The sequence below is a fragment of the Martes martes genome (genome assembly GCF_963455335.1).
Source record: "Martes martes genome assembly, chromosome: 4".
In the NCBI taxonomy this organism is placed as follows: Eukaryota; Metazoa; Chordata; class Mammalia; order Carnivora; family Mustelidae; genus Martes; species Martes martes.
In genome coordinates this window covers 111,685,683-111,713,667 of record NC_137891.1, presented here as the reverse complement: position 1 = coordinate 111,713,667, position 27,985 = coordinate 111,685,683, and the positions used below count along the sequence as shown (strand labels likewise).

At 39.4% G+C, this 27,985-nt stretch overlaps 1 protein-coding gene and 1 pseudogene across 5 annotated transcripts in view; one reads left to right on the top strand and one right to left on the bottom strand.

Moving 5' to 3' along the window:
- Positions 1 to 27,985, top strand: part of LOC308340832 (TLC domain-containing protein 4-like) — a 112,851-nt gene that overhangs the window by 1,162 nt on the left and 83,704 nt on the right. The window contains exon 1 of one of the 4 annotated variants that reach the window (XM_080800239.1): positions 6,430 to 6,633. The exons of 1 other annotated variant lie outside the window; for it this stretch is intronic. The gene's annotated coding sequence lies outside the window, so the exon portion shown is untranslated. Of the gene's footprint in view, positions 1 to 6,429; positions 6,634 to 19,752; positions 20,084 to 27,985 lie in introns of those variants that run through there. 2 more of the 4 variants (XM_080800238.1, XM_080800244.1) reach the window with 2 other exon arrangements.
- LOC308341664 (phosphatidylinositol N-acetylglucosaminyltransferase subunit P-like) lies at positions 10 to 26,948 on the bottom strand (annotated as a pseudogene). The gene is made up of 5 exons: positions 26,880 to 26,948; positions 26,303 to 26,669; positions 20,220 to 20,289; positions 18,188 to 18,372; positions 10 to 135 (listed from the first exon to the last, which is right to left on the bottom strand). The product of its transcript is annotated as a phosphatidylinositol N-acetylglucosaminyltransferase subunit P-like (transcript).

The window sequence follows — 27,985 nt, the reverse complement described above, 5'->3', positions numbered from 1 at the left end:
GGAAAACAATTAGGATTTGGTAGCATCATTTTCTGGCTGATGGATTTCATAGCGCTTCCCATATTCAGTCTTCCGATCAAATCCTCTTAACCCTACACCCTCACAATAAGGCCAAAAGGTGAATATTACTTCCCTCTTTAAGGATAAAAACACGGATTCTATAAAAGTAAAATAGTTTGCATAAGATTTTTCAGCGAGGAAGTGGAGAAAGTTTATAGTTGCATGCTTAGAAGTTAGTGCCTCAAATTTTGATGAAATCAGAATCCCCTGGGCTTATAAATACATAGTTCAAAGTCCAGAGGTAGGGCCTCTGGCACAGTTTAAAAAAACAACTTAAGTATATTACAAAGGATGTAGTTTTCTTTCATCTGCCCACTCTGCCATTCCCAGCAATGGCTTTAACCTAAGAATCTCCCCCTCATACTTCAAAGAAGATGTTAGTGTCTCAGAAATTACATCCAGATGGGGAAATTTCCAGAACCAAAAAAGGACATTATCTTGTCGTTGGGTCTTTCTTTTTAAGGGTGAGGAAACTTTTTCCTGAACTCGTCACAGACTTTCTTTCACACTCTCTGGCCATATTTATATCACTTACTAACTCATAAAAGCTGGCTGGCGTAGGGTGGAGCATGGCATATAGCTACGTGTTGTATCTGGCTATTTGATGAAGGGTGGGTACTGAACACAGTGGTCTCTTGGAGGGAAGGAAGTTGGAGAGGATGGTAGAGGAGAGATGATTGTTGGCTAGGCAAATAATAGCGTTTGGATTGCTGTGAAAATATTGTGCCCAGATGGCTTTGTAACCTGACACAGGTAATGCAGATGTCAAGCATATTAATAATTACTAGACTGCAGGTCTCAGAAGACACGCTTGCATTCTCCTTTACCCCATCACCTCACTTCTGTAATTACCGGTATCTGTAGGAAATATCAGCTTGACCCCATTGGTATGCAGCTGGAATGAATGAGGATGATGGAGCATTTAGGGCTGCCAGTAAACACAGCTAATCAAAGAGGGAGGAGTAGCAGATATTGTTTGGAATTATTGCTTGAGTTATTTTGAATTAAGGCTAGGGTCAAACTGTTGGGTGTTTCTGACAAGGAAGTTGAGTGCAGAGAGGAGCTGGGTGGCAGGCAGGGACAGGAACAAAGTTGGGAACTCCTGAACAAAATCAGTGTCTGCTGGTCTGTGACAGGCACAAAATGTGTAGATAATCAAGAGGTCAAGAAGCTGTACTGGATTAATCAAGAAAGGCAAGGCTGAATGACAAGAAGTAGGAACTAAAATTTCTCTTGGGGAGTAAATTGCACTGACCACATAGATTACAGATGCATGGAAGTAAATTAGTGCTTTGAAAGCATGAAAAATGTATTAGTAATTGACAAAATGAGTAATGATATTGAGCCATAGCCAACTGTAAGTAAAGTCTGTCTGGAAAGTGATGTGTATTATCTTTTAAAATCTATTTTCTAAAGCTTCTGTGGCAAATATCTATTATTCATGAATATTAAAAAAAGTAAAGATTATTTTACACTATTCAGTAGGATTGTGCCTGTTAATTTTTTCAACATATTTAATGAGCACCTGCTATGTGCTGGATCTAGGTACAGGGGAACTTGTATGGATAGGACAATAGCCCAGACAAGAAACTTAGACTAGAAAGATGATAGTGTAAGTAGAAGACCATTTGAGAAGATTTCAGATATATTTTATGGCTAGAGTTATTAAATCTTGTTGAAGGATTAGATATTGTGAATCAAGACGGCTCCTAGAATTTTGGCTTCGAAACTGGTTGGATGGTGTCATTTGCTGAGAATAGGTGGACAGGAAGAGAAAAGCTTTTGTGGGTAGACACAGGGGAGGAGACGATGAAAATGAAGTGTTCTATTTTGGTTGTTAGTTTGAGTAGCCTGTTAGACATCCAAGTGATTATGTCAAATAGGTAGTTTCATGCACAAATCTGAAGCTTGGGTCAGAATTAGAGGTATAAATTTAGAAGTCAACATATACGTGGCACTGAAATCCATGAGACTGAGTAAGATCACCTAGGGAGGGAGTCTAGGTCAGTCCTGTGCAATAGAACTTTCTTCAACAATGGGAAGATTTTATGTTCATGTTGCTTACTCTCTATATGTGCCCATTGCACACTTCAAATGTGGCTAGTGCGATTGAGGAACTGAATCTTAATCTTACTTCATTTAAATTATTTTAAATTAAAGTACACACATGTGGCTAGTGTCAGCTACATTGGAGAGCTCAGGATTGAGAAGAATATGGGGTCATTAACATTTAGAGGCCTGATAAAGGAGATTTAGCCAGTAAGGAAGATAGAGAAGGGAAAGCTGGGGAGATAGAAGGAAAATCAGGAAAGAGCAGTGTCCATAAAAACTAAGAGTGGAAAATGATTCAAGAGTGGGAGTGCAGTCAGCTATATCACATGCTGATCATAGCTGGGATCAGATGACTTGAAAACACATTTGTCACTGAGGATCTAAGCAAGAGCAGCATTGAATCATGGTTGTAGAAGGCAGTTGGAAATGAGAAGAAGAGAGAATGGGAGATGAAGGAAAGCAGTGTCTATAGACAACTATTTCAGTTTTTTCTTTGAAGGGGAATGGAGAAATTAGGTGAGAAATGAAGGAGAATTTGGAATTGAGGAAACTTACTTTTTAAGATGGGAGTTACTGGACATATTCATTTGAATTTTATAATGTTCCAGTGGAAGAAAATTGATGCAGGAGAGAAAAGGAACAAGGGTAGGAACAAAGTTCTTCAAAAGATGAAGAGGGTTGGAATATACAGCACAAGTGGAGGGGTTGGGCTTTGATAGGGGGGACCCTTATCCCATGGTAACAGGATATAAGGCAGAGGTATAATGCAGGTACTGGGAGGCTTACACAATTGGTGGTGAATAGATGAGGCTGTGGAGATACAGGATACAGAGTGTGAGAGGCTCTAGGAGAAGTTAGGAAATAATCATCTTGAAAAGTAATTGGCATATTCATCAGGATTGGTGTAGGATTTCTGGGCAGATTGGAATGCCCATTTGAAGCTTGTGATAATAAATTTAGAGAGAAAAATCAGTCAGCATAATTTTATGTCTTTTTCCCCACTGGAAAAGGCAAATAGTTGGCTTTAACCAAAGTTTGATTTTTGACAGGTGACTGCATTAGTGTGATAAGATTCTTCTTAAGGGAGCAAGGTCCACGGAACTTTCTCTGGACATAGTAGGAGAGTGGATGAGTAGTGGCAGAATTTAAGGTCGGGATTGGAAGCCTAAAGAAGGTTGAAAAATTGCAATGAAAGAACTAGAGCCACTGAACTTTAGAGATAAGAGGTGGTGGTCAGAGGGTGGGATGCTTGAAGTCAATATTGTGTTATTACTGATAGTAGTTTTTAGGGCATAACTGTAAGAATGGATGAAAAAGATACCCGGGCCACCCACATGGATGCCAGAGTCACTAAGGGGTGGAGAGGAAGATGAGCTCAAGTTTTCAAAAAGTAAGAGTTTGAAAGATGATAGCAACCAAAAAGAACTTGAGGCAAAAGCAGGATATCTTCCATTAGTTCCTCAAGATTCACTCTTCTCTACGCCATTCAGCCATGGGACCTGAAACTTATGGATTCAATCAGCAGTTTCCTTGCTGTCTGGTTCTGGCTGAATTTGGCCAATGGGGAGCCTCAGCAGATCTGACGTAGGGACGCTGCGTTCCTGAAATGGGGGAGAGGGAATCTCTGCTCTTCAGCATGGCTTCTACATCTCTTTCTCCTGGGCCCCAGAGCTCCCTTTCCTTACTTCTTCAGGCCAAGGGGTGATGACAGTTCCACTGTTACTAGCCCTCAGTGACTGCACTATCCCTTGTGCCTTCCTTCTCTTGTTCATACCTCTGCAAATCACCCCTTTATTAAATCATCCTCAACTTAATACAAGTGTGCCATCTATATCCTGTTGGGGTGGTACAACTGCATGACAAGAACTTCAAAGGAGCTGGAGTTTTTGAAAGAAGGAGAAATAGTTTGGAAGCAGGGATGTGGACCAAGAGTTTCCCCATCTCCTGTGGTTATGTGAGAAACAAATGGCCTCCATTTGAGAGACCTATTGAGGAGCAAGTCTTCAGCTTCTGCAGGGAAGTAGAGAAATCATTCAAAATGAAGTTGAAGATACAGGGGAGGTTTGCAGGTAACAGAATAGGAGATCCAAAGTGTGTCGTGAAAGGGTTTGAAGGATGGTGAGGAATGAGAGTTGGGTCGGATTAGGGGATTTTAAAAGTAACCATGGAGATAAGAATCAGGATGATAATTGCTAGTCTGGGAGGCTTCAGGGGCTTGGAATAAATAGGGATGAGGGCAGCCTCTCAGTTCATTTCAGTTCAACTCTATGAGTACCTAGTATGTACAGCTCACTGGGGTAGGTCCTGGTGTACAGTGGTAAGGCAGTAACAGTTAATACCCTAGCAGTGACTCAACAATGAGCCTGACTATGTGAATTGCATACCTCTTAACAGGGCCTCCTAGAGAAAAGCCACCCAACCCTTGCTTTCATGGGCTGTCTTGGAGTGTGGGCCACTAGGGACCCTGGCATGTAGGCACCTTCCTAACAGAGGTCAACAATCTTCAGTCTTAACGAAGGTAGTAAAGTACAGATAAAGACTGAAGCTCTTCAAGAGCCAGGAACACCACTTTGGTCAGCATTATGTGTGCCCGTGACAAGGTAAAGCTGGAAGGGAGTTCTTAGTCTGGGCCATAGACAGAACTGTGGCTACCAGTTCTCATGTTTGTATGCCTTATCATTAAAGATCTTCTGGAAGGTGTAGGAAAGGTGACACAAATTGTCCCAGTACAAGCCAAAACTATAGACAAGACTTCTTTTTTCCTTATCAGATATACTAATAGATGTTTAAGTTGCAACCTTTTCCTGGATAAAGCCACTTGCTAGGATTCCTTGAATGCTAACCCTTGAAGGCTAAGGCCATTGTTAATATTTAATTGGCATTGACTGTGTACTTACTAGTATGCCAGGCACTTAGAACTGAATTAACTAATTTCCATAATAACCCTAATGAGGTAGACATTGTAACGATCCCATTTTTACAAATGAAGATATTAAGGTACAGAGAGATCATTTGCTCTAGGTCACAAAGCCAGGGATTGGCAATCAGGATTCCAAAAGGCTCATACTCTTCCCTTCTACAGTATCATCAAAAGAATTTATCATATACTTATACCAGCTGTTGTGCTATATATTAAAGAAAGGAAGATAGAAATATACTTTACTATGACTGACTTTTCCTTTATAAAATTAGAGCTAACTAGGATGCAAAGGATTTTTAAAAAGTGACCTTTTCAGGGGCACTTGCCTGGCTTAGTCGGTAGAGCATGTGACTCTTGATCTACGGGTTGTGAGTTCAAGCTCCGTGTTGGGTGTAGAGCCTACCAAAAAAAAAAAAAAAAAAAAAAGGCTTTTTCATTATCCAGTTAAGAATTGCTTTTCTGTTTTCTAGCTTTTTATCCAAGTGCATTCTGAAAGGATACTAGATTAAATAGACATGTCTGTCTCTCTGTATATAATCACTCCTGATTCATGCCTTGTTTACAGAGCAATTACTAGACACACTAACTTTATTCTCTTACTTTATGTTCATTTATCTCAGGTACATCTTTCCAGATATTTATAAACTCAGCTCCAGCTCTGTATACATACAAACTGCCTTATCAGTTCCAACCTTAGCAAGACATTGCAATCTTATTTAAAAATACATTCCCGGGGACGCCTGGGTGGCTTAGTCAGATGGGCGTCTGCCCTGGGCTCAGGTCATGATCCTGGGGTCTTGGGATTGAGTCCTGCATCAGGCTCCTTGCTCAACAGGAAGCCTGCCTCTCCCTCTGCCCGCTGTTCCCTCTGCTTGTGCTCTTTCTCTGACAAATAAATAAATAAAATCTTAAAAAAAAAATTCCCAGACTGTCATGGTATCACACCACGTCATGCTGTTTATTAATGACAACCACAACAATAATGGCTCCTTTAATTTTCAGTTACCATATTTTCAGTTTTAGACCTATAAAGTCAGAAACAATTGTGTTTCTTCACTAAACATTGCTTGTCTTTGAATCTTGATAATTAATTTTCTTCTCATCCCAACCCTCCCTCCCTGCAAAGCCTCTGCCTGGCATGCGTATCAGGTCTGTCTTTTCCTCACTGTACACCTGCCCTTTCTACCCTGTCTTTGCCAAATCCTTTTTTGCTGCCACAGAGCTCTTTGTCCTTGGTAGAAACACACTGATGATACCTTCTCTCTTATCAGACTATACACTGTTCCTGTGAATTTCGGATGCATGATAATACATGCAGACTACCATTCAGTAGGCATTTATTAACTTTCTCAACCACCTCTCACAGCCTCCTATGAACTTAAGTACTATTATTATCCCCATTTTGTAGGTGAGGAAGTTGAGGCTTTACCGCGCTAACTCATCACTGCTGCTGCTTCTTTAATTTGACTTCCTGTGGATATACTGTGGCCGTCTAGTGGCCTCAGGAATATGGTGATGTTACCTAGGGAGGGTACTTACTGCAGAAAACATTAAGAAGAAGAGGATAAGAAGAACGAAATATGCAGATGTGCTACTTAAAGGTTAGTGTTATTTTTCTCTTGCAGCTATTGTGTACATAGTATATGAATACATTTCACCACAACAGGTAAATAACTCTTGCTGTGCCCTTTACCTGGTTTCTTGTCTGCATCTCCAAGCTTGATTTAATGTCTTGTTCATCTTTCATCAACATTAGGTGCACTATTTATTGTGAATCCCTTCTCAATGACAGGCTTATAGACAGGCTTGTTAATTTACCAACGACACTTTTTGATAGAAAGCTCAAATGACTTAGCTATTTCCCAGACTTAAGCTTCCCTTCTCCATACCAGTACTCCAGTGGGATCTTTGCTGGTTATATTTGTTTTGGAGTAAGTTAATAGACAACTTACATGAACCTGAAAAAGTCTTACCACTTTGTAATACTTGATGAATATTTACCTAGGGAACTGTGGAATGCCTGCATCTTAACTTAGAAATTTGAAAGAATCTCTGAATTTTCCTTTCTGAACAGAAGCTGTACACTGAACAAAACCTCTAATGGTCAGTGTCCTCCATTAATTATGCCCTTTCTTTCCTGAATCTCTAACCACTCTAACCACTGACTCTCGCCATGTCTTTATCCTTAGCCTGTAATGCTCAAGTCTCCCCCATTAAAAAATAAAGCAGAATCAATAAAACCCTCCCTCGATCAGTGTGGGTCAGCATAACTCCTTTAAACTACCAGCCAGGCACAGCCCAACCACATGAAAATGGCACTCTAGTCTTTAACCACACCTTTATGCTTTTGCCAGAGTGTTTTTCCATTCCCAGTCTATCTTACGCAATTGGGCTATTTCTTGAAGCCTTCTGGTGAGCACGGAGCAAAGTTCTATTTCAGGTGTTGAGAGGTTGTCATCTGAGCAGGTAGCCAGGCAGCCAGTTCTTGGTGGACTCCTAACATATGGAGGTTCCTCTCAGCGTGATAAGGAAGTGTGGCCCTCTCAACACTACAGAAATAGGTATTGACTGACACAGACCTTGCCCTAGAATAATATTGTCCTATGCGTAAAGGATACCTCTATAATATGCCGACCCAAAGAGTGTCTGAGTGTTTAAGAGCTTGGTTGAATTTGTGCTGACCTGACTTGTTCCTGCAAAAGGAAACAGAGCTTTCCTCTGATAAAACTTGCAAATAAAGGGGATACATTAAGTTTGCTCTATCTTAGCCAATCTTCCCTGTCAGCCACCACATATGGTTCTGTAATAACTTTCTGAAAAGATCTAACAAACTGCCCAAGAAAGGAACTTTCAGATGCCTCCTCCCCATTTTGTTGCATTTTTTCTTAGTCTCTTGGTCTTGTCATCCCTCTCATCCTTCAGAAATATTCAACCACTTCCCACCAAAGGATACTTTATCCCTGGTTTCTTTTTCCATATTCCAATGCCTCAGACTTAATCTGAATGAGCATTTTTCCCCTTCAGTCATTTGGGACTCCAGAGGATAATGGGCTTAAGTCTCATGACTAAGGAAGGGTGAAGGTAAATCTCCCAGTAGTTGTTCAGTCTTCCCACCACAGTGATCTCTGTGCCATCTAAAATATAAGCACGTGTTGCAACAGCAATTATTTTCCTCAGAGACAATCCAATCCAATCCTTTCTCCATGAAATATTCCTTTTCTTAAAAGGATTTTGGCCTTATAGTATTGGAACAAATATTGCTACTTTCTCTGGCACTTTAAAGAAACAGCACCAACTTTAATTAGACTTTGATAATTCTGGGTCTCTTTTTATGGGAGTTTGGGATGGCAGGGAGTCCTATTTTCAGTTTAATCTGCCAAACAAAAATGCCCAAAGTTTATGTTTTACTGTTGCTGCTTCATGTCCCTTTTGTCCATTCATATTCATGGATTTATTGCCCCCCTCCTTTGATATTTTAAAGAGGAGGGGTTTTGCCCCAACTCCAGCTGTGCTGAGGTATTTTGGGTCCTTCATTTCCACACCCAGCTTGGATCCCTGATTGTCCCATGAACAAGCCATCTATCCACGCAGAAGTGCAATTACTGACTTTGAGACTGGAGGTAGGTAGAGGCACTGTCTCTGGAGACCCCAAGACCCCATGACTATAGGATGCAACCACCATATCCAAGAGTGGTTCCCAACTTTGGGAGAACTTGACCAGCCTAACGTGCAGAGCACTCTGCTCTGCCAGCTGTTCAAGTTACACATGATACATATGCTGGGCAGCTAGAACTGGGCCACTCTAGTCTCTAGAACCTGATACCCCAACTTGGTCCCTGGAGGCTGGTTCTCATCTTAGTCTACTTGCAAGTAGAGCTAGTCATAACTAGTTACCATCTTATCTCTTTTTTCCTAAAAACTCAGTGTTCTTAAAAGAGACTAGTCCAGGGGAACCTGGGTGGCTCAGTGAGTTAAGCCTCTACCTTTGGCTCAGGTCATGATCTCAGGGTACTGGGATCGAGGCCCGCATTGAGCTCTCTGCTCAGCAGGGAGCCTGCTTCCCCCTCTCTCTGTGCCTGACTCTCTGCCACTTGTGTTTTCTCTCTCTGTGTCAAATAAATAAATAAAATCTTTAAAAAAAAAAGCTTGCTATCTCATTTTTCTTTGTTCATTTTCGCCTCTTAATTTGCTGCATTCTAGCTTCTCCTGTAGTTATTCACCAGTAACCTCTAGATTTTCAAGTCCAAAGAGCATTTCCTTTCCTAACCTCTCTTGTCTTCTCTCAGGCAAGTGAAATTTTTTCTCCCATTGACTTTCATTACTCTGTTTTCTTCTGGTTCTCCTCACATCACTATTATTCTGTCTTGATATTCTTCTTAGTTTTTCTTTCTCTTTCTACTTCCCTTAAAAAAAAAATAAACTTATAAAATATATTTAGAAAATGCTAGAAATATGGGGCATCTGGGTGGCTCAGTGGGTTAAAGCCTCTGCCTTCGGCTCAGGCCATGATCCCAGGGTCCTGGGATCGAGCCCCGTATCGGGCTCTCTGCTCGGCGGGGAGCCTGCTTCCTCCTCTCTCTCTCTCTGCCTCTCTGCCTACTTGTGATCTCTATCTGTCAAATAAATAAGTAAATAAATAAATAAATAAGTAAATCTTTAAAAAAAGTGCTAGAAATAATAAAGTGGAAACTTAGGTAGCCACCAGCTAGATTTTCCCTTTCTTGTATTCTTTTTCATACTGCCATTCTCTTTCCCTCTAAGAAACAAAATCCTTATTTACCCCATTTTGGTCTTTCTATCTCTGAGGATTCTTAACCTGGGGAATCTTTTCTTCTTACTTCTTGTGGCAGATGAATGGCTGCCACTGTCACATCTGTTCTCTTCCCTCTGGTGCATGTTTGCTCAGCCAGAGACTCCTTGCCCTCCTTTACAGCTAGGTATGATTTTGTGGGGACATTCTTGCACTGTAACTAGAAGCAGTGAGTACAACTTTGGCCTTACCTTTGCAAAAGAAGACAGCTTGTCTTGCTCTGCTTGCCATCTCCTTTATGGATGTGTCTGTGACCATCTGTAACTGTGGAGATGAGGAAGACATCCTAGGAGAGGGTGGGACAATGAGACAGAAGGAATCTGGGTCCTGAATGACCTCATCAAACAGAGTGCCCTGTCAGTCTTGGCCCAGCTATTATGTGAGAGGGAAAAACGCTTTTGTCTTCTTTATTTTCATTTTTCATTTCTTTACTTCCAATTCCACTGCTTTCTGGGATCTCAGTTACAGCGAGTTAGCCTTTACTCTAATACAAAATTGATACCTGGAAATGGGGGACTTCTAACAAAGTCTTAAAACGTATAGCATTACCTAAGTGGTCAGACCATTGCCAGCAAGGAATGGACTCTTGCAGGCTGGGAAACTAGTCATTCTTGTAGTGCCATTGCAAGATGTTTGGTAACAATCTCACCTCAATTTGGAAGACTGATCATGTTTCTTATATCACTGAATTTTACGGGAAGCATTTGGAAAGAACCAGAGTATGAATTTAATTGTTGCTCGTTGGCTAGTTTAGGAAGGTTTTTCAGGAAAGAAATGAGCTCACATAAGAAATGATGGGTTTGCAAGGAAAGATGGAAGAAAATAGAGTGTATAGAAAATTGGGGCCTCACAGGGTTAGAAAATCCAATTATTTCTATGGTCCAAATAGGAGAAGACTGTTTTTCAGACACTTAAAGCCCATCCATTAAGATTCCTCAGCCGAAGAGATCTAGCCTTGGAGCAAAGGTCAGATTAGCGGTGTTACCCTCACTTAGTTTTTAAAGATTACCTAAAAGTAGCCACCATTAAAACTATGAGAAGAGAAAGGAGTAAAGCATAGATATTAGAGAATAAGAAAGTTTAAGAGCTTGGTCCAGAAAAGAACTTTGGGTATAGTTTCTGTCGCAGCCTACAAAGATTTTGAGGAAATTATACTGCTAAAGAAACCAGGAATCTGACCTGCAAACTGCAAAAGCCAATCATTGTGTCCTCAAGCCATTTCCAGGAAAGCATACTCTCCCAATTTTCACTTAAATTTTGAACCTGGAAGATAATGGACAAGGAGGAATCTCCCAAAGTGTGTAAACCTAGGGGTACTGTGGGTATACCCAAACACATCCAGATGGGTTAATCAGGAAATTTCTTCCATGGCCAAGGCAGGAATTTCTTCCTAGAAAGAAAACTATGAAGGACTGCTAGTTGTTGCATGTTTCCCATCCTGTCCTTTTAGAAATGGAAGTTTTTATTGTGGTTAATTGTATTCCTGCTCTACCATTGCATATTGGGTTGAGTGTGGGCATCAAGTAACTTCTTTTTAGTTTATAATAATTGGACTATATGTAGCCATATCTAGACATAACAGAGAAGGCTGTACTTTCCCCAGATATACTGGCTTTGAGCTGGCTACAGAAACTGGATAGGCCCACAGATAGTCTCTTAGAGAGAGAGGTTGAGATACATGGGAAGAAGAGAGCACTCAAACAGTTGGGTAGTCTGAAAACAAAACAAAACAAAACAAAACAGTTGGGTAGTCTGAAGGATTGAGTGAATCTCTTTGTTTATCTTTGCCTTAATTAATGTAGTCTTCCTGAAGGTTCTGATTTATTTATTCAGAAACTTATCTACCTGCATGTTGACAGCTCTCAAATTTGTATGTCCGACCAGGATTCTCTTTTATGTTCTAGACCTATATTATCCAAATACAGTTAACACTTGAACAATATGTATGGGTCCACTTATATGCAGATTTTTTTACAATACAGTACTGTAAACATAGTTTCTCTTCTTCTCTTCTCTTACAATTTTCTTAACATTTTTTACCCTCTAGCTTACTTTATTATAAGATTACAGTATATAATACATATAATGTACAAAATATGTGCTAATCAACTGTTTATGGGTAAGGCTTTCAGTTAACAATAGGCTATTAGTAGTTCGGTTTTTGGGGAATCAAAATTTATATGCAGATTTTTGACTGCATGGGGGTTCATGTCCCTAACCCCCATGCTGTTCAAGGGTCAGCTGTTTTGGATACCTTTGCATGGACTGACCATAGGAGAAATCTTAATCATAACATGTCCAAGACTGAAGTTCTTTTTACTTCAACAAGTACCTACTCTATGCAATTAATAGTCACAAACTGGGCCCACCCGCACCATACCTGCCCTCTTGCACTGTGACTTTTCTGTTCTTCCCATCAAGGAGTGGACTTTGGATCTCCATCTCCTAGTATCTGGGCTTGCTTTGTGACTTGCTTTGATCAGTAAAATGCAGCAGAAGTGATGATGTGGGAATTGTGAGCCCAGAGCTGAAGAAGCCTTTGCTATCACTCTCTTGGAAAGCTTCTGTCATCATGGGAAGAAACATGGGCTAGCCTCTTCGAGGATGAGAGGCTATGTGGAGAAAGGTGCCCGGCTGGCATCCAGCCTCAACCACCAGCATGACTGGCAATGTAACTTACAAGGCCCAGTAGCCCCCTGTTTCGTAATTATTCAGAATCTCAGGAGTTAATCTTAAGGAGACAGGAATAGCAGAACAATAAACTTTGCACACGTCGCATGCCCGTGAAGCTGGCCTTTACCCTGGAGAAGCCATCCTGGACCATTGAGCTCCTGCCAAGCTGCCACAGCTGACTGTCACCAGATGAGTGAGCTCAGGCAAAACCAGCAAGTTTCTCAACCAAGTCCAGGCCAAAGTGTTGACCCACAGCATTGTTAGCTAGTAAATAATTATTGTTTTAAGCCATGAAGTTTTGTGGTAGTTTGTTTTAGGCAGCAATGACTTAGACAGCCTTATTTAATGATCTCATATCTGGGGTGATTAAAGTCCAAATCATTCAACCTCCCCCATACTTTTCATGTCATCCTGTGAGGCCCGAGGAGCTCTCTTTTACCTCCCTGTGTATTCTCTTCTTGCTTAGGAATACAGGTTGTGGAGTCGAAGTGTTTAGGTGTAAATCCTAGGTTCTCCCATTGCTAATTATGTGACCTTAGATACATTATTTTACCTCTTTGTGCCTCTGCTTCCATCTCCATAAAACAGAGCTAACCTTATCTTTCATGTTAGGGTTAAATGAGGTCATACATAAACAGGGACAAGCACAGTGACCATGCTGTAGAAGTAACAGTGATTATGACGGCCTTGAAAGCAGCTATAGCTACACTGTCGGTGAGATTCAGGATAAGACATGCAGGAGTGTTGCAGAAGACTTCAGGGCTTAGACAGGAACAGCACTCACAGAAGGAAGCAGACGTGGTCCCAGAGGAACTGGAAAGTAGTATGAGCTCAGAAACTTTAGTTTAGCAGTCAGACTTTCCTCCCTTCTGTCCCAGGTCTGCCATTTTCTTTTGTAAGTTACTTACTCTCTTTGGATCTTCCTTTTGTCAATGGTAGAGTGGAAATAATAAAAGTAAACCTCTGAGAACATCATTATGAGGCTAGCCTGAGGACTGAATGATTAAGTCCCGTAGGCCTGGCTTATAGAGGAAGCCCCATGAGCCTGGCATATAGAATATGCCCCCTATATGATATCTGAAATGTGAGTATTGGTCAGAAAGGCAAGCCAAGATTTCTCTGCAAGGATAATTACCAGATATAAAGTACACTGTATGCAAGACAGCTAACAGGAATGAGGTAAGAGATCAGATGTCAAGGAGAGGGTAAATAGATGAAGTCTGGAAACCAAGGCAGAAGTGAAACCCTTCAGGACTTCAGTTCCCACATCAGGAAGTGTGGACGATGTAATGTCTATTTCCTAAACTTCTCCGCAGGCTATATCAGCAGAGCAGAAAATGCTTTAGGAGCAGATCTGGGATTCAAGGGAACAGTTCAAACAAATGTCAGCTTATGTGTCACCAATTAGCCTTTGAGGGTCCCCTTCATTTTGAGGTTGGTTTTTTTCTTACCTTATCAGTCAAGGATCCAGTTACTTACTGAGAACCTTGGAATGCAATGGTGAGTGGCAGACAAGTTTCCTGTCCTCACAGAGCTTCAAGCTAACAGGAGATTCAGACAAACCAGTAACTTCAGCACTTTGTGAGAATTTAGGGATCAAGGAAATCTTCCTGGAGGAAGTTAGACTTAATGTGAAACTTGAAATTTAGATGAGTAGGAATTAACTAATCAGGGGAGTGGGGGAAGAGAGGAAGATTCCAGGCCAAAGAACAGCATATATAAATGAATGGAAGGAAAAGAGAACCAGGAACCTGGGGGAATTTAAAGCAGTTCAGTAGTGCTGAAAATTGAGTTTGAATCCAGAAATGGCTAGAGAGGAAATAATGGTGTGAAATTTATTTACTTTGTAAAGGAATTTGGACTTTATCCTAAGGTTAATGGGAAGACAAACAGATGTTTATACGGAGGAGTGACATTCTGAAAGAGGACTCTATAATGTGGAGAACAGAAGGGGCAGGACAGAAAGTCCACCACCTGATTTTTAAAGTTTTATTGGAACACAACCAAACCCATTCATTTACATATTGTCTATAGCTGCTTCCAGGCCTTCAGTGCAGAATGGAGTAACTGCCTATCCAGCCCTTTAAGAAGATGTCTGCTGGGGCTCCTGGGTGGCTCAGTCAGTTAAGTTTCACACTCTTGATTTTGGCTCAGGTCATGATGTTGGGGTCCTGGAATCAAGCCCCAAGTTGGGCTCTGTGCAGAGCATGGAACCAGCTTGACATTTCTCTCTCTCTTCCTCTCCCCCCGCTACCCTAGTTGTTCTATTTAAATAAATAAATACTATTTTTTTTTAAAAGAGAGAGAAAAAAAATGTTTGCTGATCCCAAGGAGACTGTTGCAGTAACTGGGTAAGACAGTGGTGGCCACCTTTGAGGAAGGCAATAGGTACGTTGGAAAAGCAGACCTACGGAGTTGGTGCAAAATCATCAAAGACACTGAAGAAATCATGACCCAGGTATCAGCTGAGAGAATCTGTTTTGCTTTTTAACTAGTTAAGGTTGGTTCAGGCCCCTATTACACAACTTTTAAATAAAGCACAGTACCTGCTTATATGTTCTGCCGATTTCCCAGACATCTATGATTTTAGCATTACCTTGGGCCCTGCTCCTGTTGTTGGGTTCAGTGATGGGCTGTGTGTTTGTTCTGGGTGTGCTGTCTCCATTCTACTTCTTCTGTCTTCTAGCAGTGGCACTTGGCTTCATGATTTCTTCACTTACCCCTCCCCCCCCCCAACCTACTCACATTGTGTATGTGTTTGTGGGTAGGTGTGGAGGCTTGGGGATTATGGAAGGCTTACTAAAGATTTGGAAGACATGAGGGGAGTCAAAGAAGTGCAAATAAGATAGAGCATTATACATTTTAAAAAGGATTTTAGGTATACAATGAAGTTCCTCTGTCTTCCATCTCTTTTCTCTTTCTCTTCTCTTCTCTTCCCATTTCTTCCATACCCCCAGGTGAATTTCTGAAGTAGAACATTTTGTCTTTTATAATCTCATTCTTCAATCATACCCTCTATTCATAATGACTCATCGAGGTGTTTTCCTCTGAAAAGAATTCTAGTACCAGCTGTTGAGAAAATTGGTTTAACTTCACTGTAGGAGCAAGATGTCTTCAAAGCAGGGTAGTGAGAATAGGTTTGGATCAAACAGGTATAATCTGACATGTCCAGCTGGAGTAGCCAGGAAAGGAAGTAGTCCAAGGTGGGGAGAAGGGCAGGTGACCAAGTAGGGAAACCAAGATCATTTCTACAAGAGCAGTATAAATATCAGACATTGGGGAGGGTGAGGTTGTAAATAAGAGAGGAGGCCAGGCAACAAGGGTAAGGAAATCAACCAAAATATTGTAGACTGATGGCTCCTTGTGAAAAGAGATTGCGTCTTACCTATTTTTAGATATGGACCACTTAATACAGTGTTAAACACACATGGTAGGGACATAAGAAATGTTTGATAAACTGAACCCTTAACCTCATGCCATTCCTGAAATCTGGTTCTTTTTGTGTTCCTGGGACTTTGCTGTCTATATCAGTCTACTGTGTCTGAACAGATCAATCTACTATGTCTGATCAAATCAAACAACTGAGGTAAAAGAGTATTTAACATGTTCTTCCTTCAAGAAGATCTAAACTATGTCTCAGTGTATTTGCATCACAACAAAACTAGCAATAAACTACTGTTAATATGACCACCATCATTTATTGAATGCCTGTGAGACCGGAGCACCTTAGCAGGTGCTTACCTACCTTCTTTCATTTAAGCCTTGTGGCGACCCTATTATTATACTCATTTGACAGATGAGGAGACTCTGGCTCAAAGAGGTTCTCTTTCCTGAGGTTATGATAAGTGGCAGGTTGCTGGAGTTCAAAACTCTTGATCTCAATAATATTAGTCTTTGCTGTCTCATAACTGTTTGCCTTGCCTCCAGTTTCTAAACCTTTGATCTTGTTCCCTTGCTTAAAATCTGTCATAGTTTTTATATCTTCCTGAGCGGGATCTGCAATAGTTAGTATGGTATAATTTCTTTCTCACAGTCCCTGCCTTACTTTAGTGGCTTTAACTTTTTTTTTTTTAAGATTTTATTTATTTATTTGAGGGAGAGCACGAGCAAGAGAGCACAAGCAGGGGGAGCAGCAGAGGGAGAGGGAGAAGCAGACTCCCCACTGAGCAGGGAGCACAATGTGGAACTCAACCTCAGGACCTTGAGATCATGACCTGAGCTGAAGGCAGCTGCTTCACTGACTAAACCCCCCAGGTGCCCCCAGGGGCTTTAACTCTGATTGCGCTTTCCATAAATGCATACTGAGTTCCAAACATCTGGTTCCTGGAGCCATGCTAACCTCCTCCATGCTTCCAGAGTTTCGTATGTTCTCCCTCTTTCTGGAGTATTCTTCCTTCTCATTTGCCTGGCCTTTAAAACCAGGGACGCTATTTCTAATCAGTTTCTCTGGGAGATATCTTCATCTCTTTAGGTTTTAATTCTTCAATTAGTAAATTGAGGTGATTTCCTACACTTGGGAAAGAGGTTATCTGGCAATAATTATGGCTTTGCCACTCACTGGCTATATCATCTTAGGAAAGTTTACTTGATTTCTCTAAGCCTCAGGATTTTTTTCTTCATAAAATAGTGATGGTTATTTTAAATAGCACCTGACACATAGTAAGTACTCAATTAGAGTGAGCTATTATTGTATGGCTCTTATGTGAGTTAAATAAGGTTAACATATATGATGATCTAGCATGATACTTGTTAGCACACTGTGCTTAGTGATTTCCTACTCTTCCTTCAAGATTAAGCTTACATTCCCCTTGATAATGCTTTTCTATAAGCATTCTATACATTCCACACATGGTTAGCCATGTTGTCAATTGTGCTCACCTACTCTTATTTTCACTTATTGTATCCCATATAATTACTGACCTAGGTTCTCCTCTCCTTGGCTAGCCTGGTCTTGCTGATGACAGGGCCCATTTTATTGTCCACCCAAACCTAGCATGAATAGGTATTTTATGCACGTTGGCTGATTGACTGAATGAATACATTCATTAGGAAACAAGAAAGGGTCAAGAAACTTCTAGTTAGGGGTAGCACGACTCCTGGTACGAGTACTACTATGTCATGTTTATCGAGTATGATAAAAGTCAGCATCGTCCTGAGTGCTTGGTGCTCCTTAACTCAATTCTCACAAGAGCGGTATTAGGTAAGCATTATCCCGTGAAGATTTTTTTTTTAAATTATGAAATCTTGTTTTACAGGAAAAGTAACAGAGGCTCAGGGAACTTAAGCAACATACTCAAAGTCACATGGCTAGCAATAGGTATAGAAAAAATTCTTATGTCTCAGTAGAACACTCTGCATTGCCTAAAGGGTGTTTCTGAGGTCCTCTGACTCTTTTCATTGTCTTTGAGCTATTGCACATCCTTCTGGATTACCTTGTGGTAGCCTTTCGTCATGTCTGAGCCATTTTACAACCCTCTATGAATGTGTTTCTTTCAGATTCTCTTCTGAACAGGTTATGACATCTGCCTGGTTACCTCACTGAATGAGTTAAGTAAAATCTTCAACTTTTTTTTTCTTTTCTATCTGTATCAAACTCATAGTTGTGTTAGCGTCTCCTGAGAATTAACTTTTATCAGACACGTAATTAGAATGCATCTTCTAGTCTGACTGACTTCAAGGCCCATTTCTGCAACTCCAAGGTGTCCAGCTTCATTGTGTACTCTCCTGGTGAACTTGCTTTCAGACTGCAGCATTCTTAGTTCTCCTTCCCGAAACTCTGATTTGGGAGGGTTTTTGTTTTTTAACAAGACTCCAGTTATTCTGTTCCAGGTGGTCTGAAAAACACTGCTTTGAACAACTTTTTTGGTAGAAGAAAAAACACTTGTACAAAGCAAATTATAAACTAAGTTTCAAAGAAAGAGAGAAGAGGTAGAGAGGAATTCTGTCTGGAGGAATCTGTAAGTTTTGTGAAGAAAGTGTGTCTTAAGACTAGGAATACTTTTGGGGTGCCTGGGTGGCTCAATGGGTTAAGCCTCTGCCTTCGGCTTGGGTCATGATCTCAGGGTCCTGGGATCGAGTCCCACATCAGGCTCTCAGCTCAGTGGGGAGCCTGCTTCCCTCCACCCACTCCCTGACTGCTGCTCTGCCTACTTGTGATCTCTATCAAAAAAAAAAAAAAAAAAAAAAAAGAAAAGCTAAAAAAACAACAACAACAAGGAATACTTTTGACAGGGAAAGAGAGGAGGGAAAGACATTCTATGTGTTGGAAGGAGCATGGGCAAAAGCGAGGAGTCAGGAAAATCCACATCATTTTTGGGGGATGGCTAGTGACTTGGTTTAGCTGGACTGAGCAAAGAACGTGAGAGGGAGAATATGAACCATGAGGCTAGAAAGGTAGGTTTGAGCTAAAATGGAAGACTTCCATGCCATTCATTTATTTAATAGACAATAAAGAATAATAGAAAGCTTTGACCAAAAATGAAGGAATAAGAAAATAATCTACTGTAAGTTAGAAGAATCCTGAAGAAGCATGAGGTTGGAGAGATAGAGGCAATCTCTGAATGCCAAGGAAAGGAAAGATGTGAGATCAAAAGGATTTGAAATCTCTTCCCTAACTAATGAATATTTATTTAGGGTCTGTTGTGTGTGAAACATGTGGTACTAAGCACTGGGAGAAGATGGGAAGAGAAGTTATTATCCTGGTATGCAAAGGCTCAAAGACAGAAGTTGCCAGAGACATCAGAGATTATCTGGGAAGCTGGGAAGATATATAGGCCTAAACTTGGGGAGTAAAAGAGGAAGGGTAGAGGAGGTAAATATATGCAAGATCTTCAGCAAGTACAATTGACAGAATTTGGTGCCTACATGGGTACAGAGGGCTAAGCATGTGGGGAGAATCTAGGAAAATTGAGGTTTCTGGGTTTTGGTGATTAGAGGCATGATGACTCTGAGAAAAGTGAAAAAAAAGAGTATGGGGAGGAGGGGTGATGATGAGTTCTATTTTATTGCATTTGATGAACCTGGAACACATGATAGGATATTGGTAATAAAAATCTGGAGCTCAAGAAAGAAAGTGTTAGACAGATATTGTGTAAGTTGAATTGATAGTAGATGCACGTTAGTGTTTGGGAGAATAGGGAGGACAGAGGTAAGTCAAAGCTGAGAGGGCGTCCAAATTGGATGAGGTCATTGCCTGGAGTGGGTGGAAGTGAATTGAGCAAAGTTAGCTGCGGACTTTAGAGCTCAGAACTAAAGCAGAAAAGCCCATGTATCATTGGGTGCAAAGAATCATCAAAACTTAGAGATAAGAAGTCAAGGGCTAGGAGAATGCAAGAGCTTATTGAGAAATGAGAGCAAAGGAGGGGGTCAAGTTGAAGAATGTGTTTCCCAGGACTTATTTTAGGGATAGTGCTGCATTTGTTTGGAAGAGCTACTTGAGGCAAGCAATGGAACTCCAAGGAGTTTAAGCAACAGAAGATGCTCCTCAAAGTTCCAGGTAAGGAAGAAGAGAAAGAAGAACACAGAGCTGCAGGAGGCCAACCTACTCCCCAGGAACTCCTTAATTTTAGGTAAATTCGGGGGGAAAAATCACAAACTTCTTGGAGATCATTTTCTATGGAAACTAGTGGAAGGGCTGAGTTCTGGGTTCAGGATGATGAAGTGATGACAGGGATGTCAGTGAGTTAACGCTTTGTATTTTTATACTGATTTCCAAATTCAAAGAATGATTGGTTTTTCTTGTTGTAATGTCATTGCACACTGAAGAAGGGTAGATCTACAAAACAAAAAAGAACAAAACCCACATCTACATTGTTTAGAAGACAAGTGGTTTTGAACTTTAGCTCTATTTGTTTGTCCCCTCCACCTTCCAAATCAATATAACAAATGTTGAATATAAACAGCTGGTGTTTTTAACTGTTGGTTATAGTTACTTATTTCTCAAGAATTTCTTGTATAACTAGTGATCAGAATTCATGCAGTTGTTCATGCAGTATCCCCTGATGCTCTTTTTTTTTTTTTTAAGATTTAAAAAAAAATTATTTGACAGAGAGAGACACAGCGAGAGATGAGAGAGGGAATATAAGCAGGGGGAGTGGGAGAGGGAGAAGCAGGCTTCCCACCCAGGATCATGACCAGAGCCACCCAGGTGTCCTAACTACCACCCCCTGCAATGCTCTTATAATGGGCGTTCCTTGTTGAAAGAATTGATAATTTAGATTAAGGCAGTGAAGTGAAATTGAATTCCTCTCACCTCTACACTCATACCTCAGGGGACTACTTTCGCTTTCTGTACCAGTAGAATACTGTGTGCTTTAAAAACTGCTAAAAGCCAAATCCGGATAGTTTTTAAACTGGTACAGGTACAGGGCATCCTCTGCAAACCAGAGGTTGGTTCCTCTGTAGAAGCTCTAAAAGGAAAGGCAAAGCAGTTCTTTAAATCACTTGATTGCCTTTTATTACCTTTGGGGAATTGCTCAGGATAAAAATGAGGGGAAGTATATCATTCTTTTGCTCTTTCTCTGTGTAGATATAGATTATCAGTTATGACTCTCCCTGAGCTGTAGAGCTTTGAATTCCAAAAGGAATTCCTTGGCAACTGAGGAAAGGGGGGATGATATGTGAGGGAGAATACATGCAGAGCACGTGACCTTGGCAGGGTCCGGCGTTAGGTGCAAAGAAATACAAGATAGACACTCTGTCCCCAAGCCACTGAAATTCCAGATATCTTTAGTATTTGAAGTCCTAGAACACAGTTGTGAGACTCTTAGTTGTGCTCTGGACTCTAATGGACCATAATGTTGCCTTTTCCTTTGGTGCTGGGCTTTGATAATGAGGTACTTGTCCAGAACCCTGCTGGACTTGGGATGAAGACATGGTCTTATTTTTTTCTAAATTCAGAAAATATTTAGTATTTTCTTCCTGATGATTATAATGGAGGTAAATTAGAAGTTGCAGGAACAAGCCTGGAGCAAAAGAGACTAGATGGTGGTGGTTGCTCCGATACAGACGGGGAATGCTTTTGTGGGGCAGGAATGGAGTCAGAGGGGACTCGGTTGTTGGAGGGTCCTGTAGCCTCGTGGAGAGATTGAGAGCCACTGCAGGTAGTATTCTGTCTGCAAACTGGTTATTGCCAAAGGTCCAAATTCTGAAGACTTTAGCTTAGATCTAAATATTTAGGGAGTAAAGCAAGTTTCCTATTTACATCAAAAGAAATAATTTTTATGCCAAAAAAATTGGACATTTCCTTTCAATTTGGTGTATATAGTATTTTTGTGAAATGCTTGATTTATGTTTTTGAGGGGCGCATTCAGTGATTAAGTTAAATATCCTGATCATCTTTTCGTTATTGCTATTATAGTTTCTAATATGTTATAGTAATCGGTACTAATGGTAAACATTTTCCTTACCCCACAATCCATTTCTTCCTACTTTTTGGTTATTAAACATTATGTTAGCATTTGGGGAAATGCCACATGTTGTTGTGAAACATATTTGACAAAGTTTGAAGATATTTAATTGTAACAGTCTTTCAAACATTGTTTTTTATGTTGTATTTTCTACCAATGAGAATTTTAAAATCTGGGACTAGAACCATTCCTTTCCTTGTGGAAAATACAATTCGACAAGATGATTTCTTTTTAATTAAAACTTCTTCTTAAAATAAAAAAAATTCTTAGTATATTGTAAAGTATAATAAAAGTATTCTGAAAAGAGATGGCAATTTTTAAAAACTTCCTTGCTAGAGGGCAAAAATGTGTTGTTTTTACCAAAAGGAAAAGAACACAGACCTCAAGATTAAGTGGGAGATCTGAATGCAGATATACATTTTCTTGATGCTTTTAACTTTGTATATAGAGTGTCTAAAAACAGGAACTTAATGATGAACATGATTTACATGTATGGTGGTGGATTCATTATAATAATACTATATTGTATGAAAAATTATCGTAATGACATTAAGAAATCAATTTGATTGGGACATGTAAGGGGGATAATATATATATTAAAAATAGTTTCATGAAAATTTCTCTTGTTTTTCTCTTTTTAGTAATTTTTAGGATAGATCATATGAGTAGTGCATGTGAACATATGTGACCAATGAAGTAGCAAATTTACATCACTACAGAAATTTGATTTGGAATTGAATATATTTGTCAGAGGATGGATGGGGTAGAAGATGTTTATACTAAGGAATATTTCTAAGTTCTAAAATTATATTTCACTATAAGGCCTATGGGAACAGCTTATGTATTATTCAACTATCGACTTTATTTTTTAAAAAACATACTTGTTCATAGGAATAGGGTAGGGAATATATTCTGATTTTCATCATGATACATGGGTTTTTCATGTTTCAAAACATCAAGCATAAATTTTATTTTGATAAGCGATAATACACTACTGTTACTCAGTTAAGGTCTATCTGCCTTGTTAATGAAGTGTTTGGGATCTAGAATTTAAAAAAAAAAGACACAGCTTCATAAATTTCCCACTTTTCCCCAAAGTGATGGTGGGTAGTGCCAATCTGAAGAGAATGTAGTGAGAAGTAAATGCTCCAAAGTTAGAGTAGTGGGAAAATAGAATAACAATCTATCTCTGGGATGAGGTTGGTTAATTTTATTTTACATATCTTATATGAATGAGGGCCATTTATAATGTGTACAGGTCATTTTTATATTTCTTTTTCTGTTACTTGTCTGTTAATGCCCTTTGTTTTCCTCTTGACTGGTCTTTTTCTCCTCAATTTCTAGAAACTTATTATTTATTAAGGAGATTAGCCCTTTACCTGTGATTTGAGCACCAGATCTTCTTTTTCCCAGTTTGTAATTTGTGTTTCAACTTTGTATATGTTATTCTTGTTATTTTTTAACCTCATAATGGTTTTTTATTCTTAGTTAGATTTATTAATATTTTGTACCTTCCAGATTTTGAATCATAGTTAGAAAGACCTTCCCATTCCAAAGTAAGAAGAGAATTCAGCCATATTTTCTTATAGTACATTTGAGTGTTCATACTTTTAATATTTGACCCATTTGGAATTTATCTCATGCAATATGAGATATAGATTTAACTTAATTTTTTCCAGATGATGCCCATTTATTAAAAAGTCCATCTTATCTCACTGATTTGAGATGCCACTTATTTGGACCTATTTCTGGTTTTTCTATTCAATTCCATTAGACTATTCAAATGGCAATCCCAGAATGTTTCATTATTGAGTTTCTATAATTTTTGTTTAAATATATAGAAAGCTGTTCTTCCTTTTCAGAAGAGTTTTACTGGCTATTCTTATTTGTTTACTTTTTCTTACAAGCTTTAGAATCAGCTTGTCCTATTCCAGAAAATAGCCTCTTGGTATTTTCATTAAGATTGCAATAAATTTAAAAATTAAAATTTAGGGGAAATTGACATACATTGACTTTTCCTACCTAAAAGCATGGTCCGTCTTTTCATTTATTCAAGTCTACTTATAGATTCTGCAGGAACATGTTAAAGTTTTCCTCATACAAGCTTTGCGTATTTCTTATTAAATTTATTCCTAGGCACTTTACATTTTTTGCTGTAATTGTAAGTGGAGTCTTTTCTTTCTTTTATTTTATAAGGGGGTATTGTGTGTGTGTACAAATAAACACAGGTGCATATATGTATGTATTTATATATACACACACATATATACACATTTACATATATTTCAAAAATTATCATAAATTAATTTTGTATCCTGTTTCCATACTTAATTTTCTATTGTTTATATATTTTCTCAGTTGATTTTCTTGGGTTTTCCAGGCATATAATCATACAATCCACAAAAAATGACAACTGCGTACTCTTTTTTCCCAATAGTTATGTTTTTACCTTCTCTCTTTCATTAGTTCCCTTGACTGATACTGCAAGTATCTCTGTATTAGCAGTGGGAGGGTGGGTATCCCCTTGTTTTCCTCTTGATACGAGCAGGAACCCTCCAGTATTTCCCCATTCAATCTATACTAGCTTTGAATTTTAGAATTAATTTCTAGTTAGACGTTACTGCTTTGCTCTACCTGGAAAACTGAAAATTTGGTCCAACAGTAAGGTCTATAAATATTTAGCAGTAATGAATTGGTAAAATACATTATGGCACATCCTTTGAATGGAATAGTCTGAGCAATTACAAACTAATGTGTATGTTTTAGTCCTTTTTGTTATTGTTTTAAAAAAATCAAAGTATATGCAAGTATACGTGGAAAAGTATCTGGGAGGATATTCAACAAACTGGCTTAAAAGTTATAAATATATTATTGCAGCATTATTTAAAGTAACCAAAATAAGGAAGCAACCTGAATGTCCTCTGATAAATGAATGGATAAAGAAGATGTGGAATATCACTTAGTCATAAAAAAGAATGAGATTTTGCCATTTGTGACAACATGGTTGGACCAGAGGGTATTAGGCTTAGTGAAATAAGTCAGATAAAGACAAATACCATATGATTTCACTTACACGTGAAATCTAAAAAACCAACCAGCCAAACAAAGCAAAACCAGATCCACAAACACAGAGAACAAACTGATGGTTGCCAGAGGTGGGGGCGGGCAAAATGGGTGAAGAGGAGTGGGAGATACAGGCTTCCAGTTATGGAATGAATAAGTCACGGCAATGAAAGGTGAATTGAATGAATGTTATGAAATGAAAATCATAAGGGATATAACCAAAGGTATTGTAATAGTGTCATTTGGTGACAGACGGTAACTACACTTATGGTGAGCGTAGCATAATGTATAAAGTTGTTGAATCACTGTGTTGTATGTCTGAAACTAATGTAACATTGTGTATCAACTGTGCTTCAATAAAAAAGAAAAGAAAGGAATAAATAAGATTATAAAACAGAAAAATTTATGGGCCCAGCATGTAGAACAGAAAAATTTATGAACATAAACTATTGAGTGTTAATATCAATTTCTACTAATCTGTAAAATTTTTTAAAAATTCATGAAAATATTTTGGCACAATTAAAAAACAATTTAGAAATTTAAGAAAAATAGATGGACATTTTTCCCTTTCTCTGTTCTGGATCCCTTTCTGTTATTTAAATTTTATTTTGTTTATCCTTATTTTTTGCAAAGTGGGACTCATTGTGTAGATAGTGTAGAAAGAAGTTTACAAGATATAATCCAGAAGGAAAAAGAAAAGAGGAGAAAAGTCCACAGTTGATGAGAGATTTCAGTAAATTTTGGAAACCAGAAGTTGGATGGAGTAGAAATAATTGACTTGACAAAGTGGAAGAAGGGCTAATCCGAATGCTTTGAGGAGCCTTAGCACTTGGCGGTCAGCGTACCACGGAAGGCAGGGGTGAGGTACAAGCCTGAAGAAGGAGAATTGCCCTGAAGTTGTTTACAAAGCTCTTGGATGCCACTGGGTCTCTTCTTGCCCCTCATACAGCCATTGTGCATTCATGTGTGTCATACTGCCCGTACTACCACTAATACAATCCCTCTGTGAAGTATGCAGTTTCTTTTCTGGAGAAGGGAGTTTATCTTTTGATGGACAGTTCCTGTAACAAAAGGTCTGATCAGAGAATGGGAAAGAAAGATGTGTATTTTTTAATGGTAATGCAGTATTTTATTTATTCTGTCTATTAATAACTAATATGTGAGAAAATTTATAAGATTAATGGAACTTAAGAGAAGCTTTTTATATTTCAGTATCAATTATTAATAAGAGAGATAGTCAAAATAATTATGGTCAAAATTATTATATCAAAAACTTAAAAAAAACTTAAAATAAGTGTTTGATGTTAGTCTACATACAATTCCATTTTTAGCACGAAGTTCTTTGGCTGCAAGAAAGAACATTTGGTTTACTTCACTAATAGGAATATCTCTTAATGCTGGAATGGCCTCTTCTACTTTCTGGCTTTCTTCTACTGTTGATAGCATAGTTAGCATAGTTATCTATGGTTGTATGAACGGAGTTGAGTGAAGAGGTACTCATCATGTTTATTCCAGATAAGAGTACATAACTCATCGCTGTAGTAATGAGGAGGTGGACAGGCAGTGCAACCGCCCAATATTTTTGAGGCCAGTAGGTTAAGCCTAAGGAGTTTAGCCAAGGTTCAGGAATAAAAGCTCACACAACCTATAGTATGAAGCCAAATTGGGAGCTTAAGGAAAGAACAAAGGGGCGTCTGGGTGGCTCAGTGCGTTAAGCCTCTGCCTTTGGCTCAGGTCATGATCTCAGTCTCCTGGGATCGAGCCCTCCATCGGGCTCTTTGCTCAGCAGGGAGCCTGCCTACCCCTCTCTCTCTGCCTGCCTCTATGCCTACTTGTGACCTCTCTCTCTGTCAAATAAATAAATAAGATCTTTATAAAAAAGAAAGAAAAGAACAAAGCCATAAATAGCTCTTTCTGGTAGTGGTGATGGTAAATTTCCCACCATTTTCCCTGTGGCTTTAGACAATCTGTGGGGAAGAAACAGAATCATCATCAGTGATTTGCTCCCCTTCATCACTGGCCTGTTGTAGCCTCATCAGTTTGCTATGGGCACTGCTTCTGCAGACTTTTTCCCGGGCTAAACCACTGCACACTGCCATCCTGTGCCAAAAATATGTTTGAAATACAAACCTACTTCAGAGGTAAAGCTGAGTAATTCTCCTGGTCCACTATTTCTCAATCTTGGAATGACTGACATTTGAGATTGGCAATTCTTTGCTGTGGGAGACTGTGATTGTGACATGGTAGCAGCCTCCATGACCTCTACTCCCTAGGGGCTCATGCGTGTCCCCCTTCCCTGTGATGACAGCCAAAAGCATCAGCAGACATTGCCAAATGGCTGGACTGGGAAGAACCAACACCTCCACCCCTCCCCAGTTGAGAACCTCTGTCTTGGACATTAGGTAATAGAAAAGATGGGGTGCCTGGGTGGTTCAGTGAAGCATCTGACTCTTGATTCCAGCTCAGGTCTTAATCTAAGGGTCCTGAGTTCTGGCCCTGAGTTGGGCTCAATGCTGGGTGTGGAGTCTACCTAAATTAAAAGAAAGGAAAAGAAAAGAAAAGAAAGCTGTAGAGATAATCAGTGGGATAAAAGGACACTCAATCTGGAGAATAATGAAGTTCCAACATCCTGCTGACTAAGAGTTCACAAAGAGAGAATATAGAAAATGAGAAGGAGGAAATTAGCAAAAAAAAAAATAATAAAAGATTTGCAGGTAAGATTGAAAGCACCCCTGAGGGTCTAGCACAATCCAAGAAAAAAAGGCCCATTCTAAGGCACAAGGCACATGATTGTGATATTGCAGACTGTAAAGTTAATGGGAAGATTCTAGAATGAAGAATAGACCAGATACAGAGGAAGGGGGACCAGAAAGGCATTAGGCATTTATTTCAGGGCGATGCTGGAAGTAAAAGACCATGAACAGTGCTTTTAAAATGCTGGGGGAAAAATGATCTTCAGCTTATCCAAATTATCAATTGAGGATGAGATTAGAATACAGA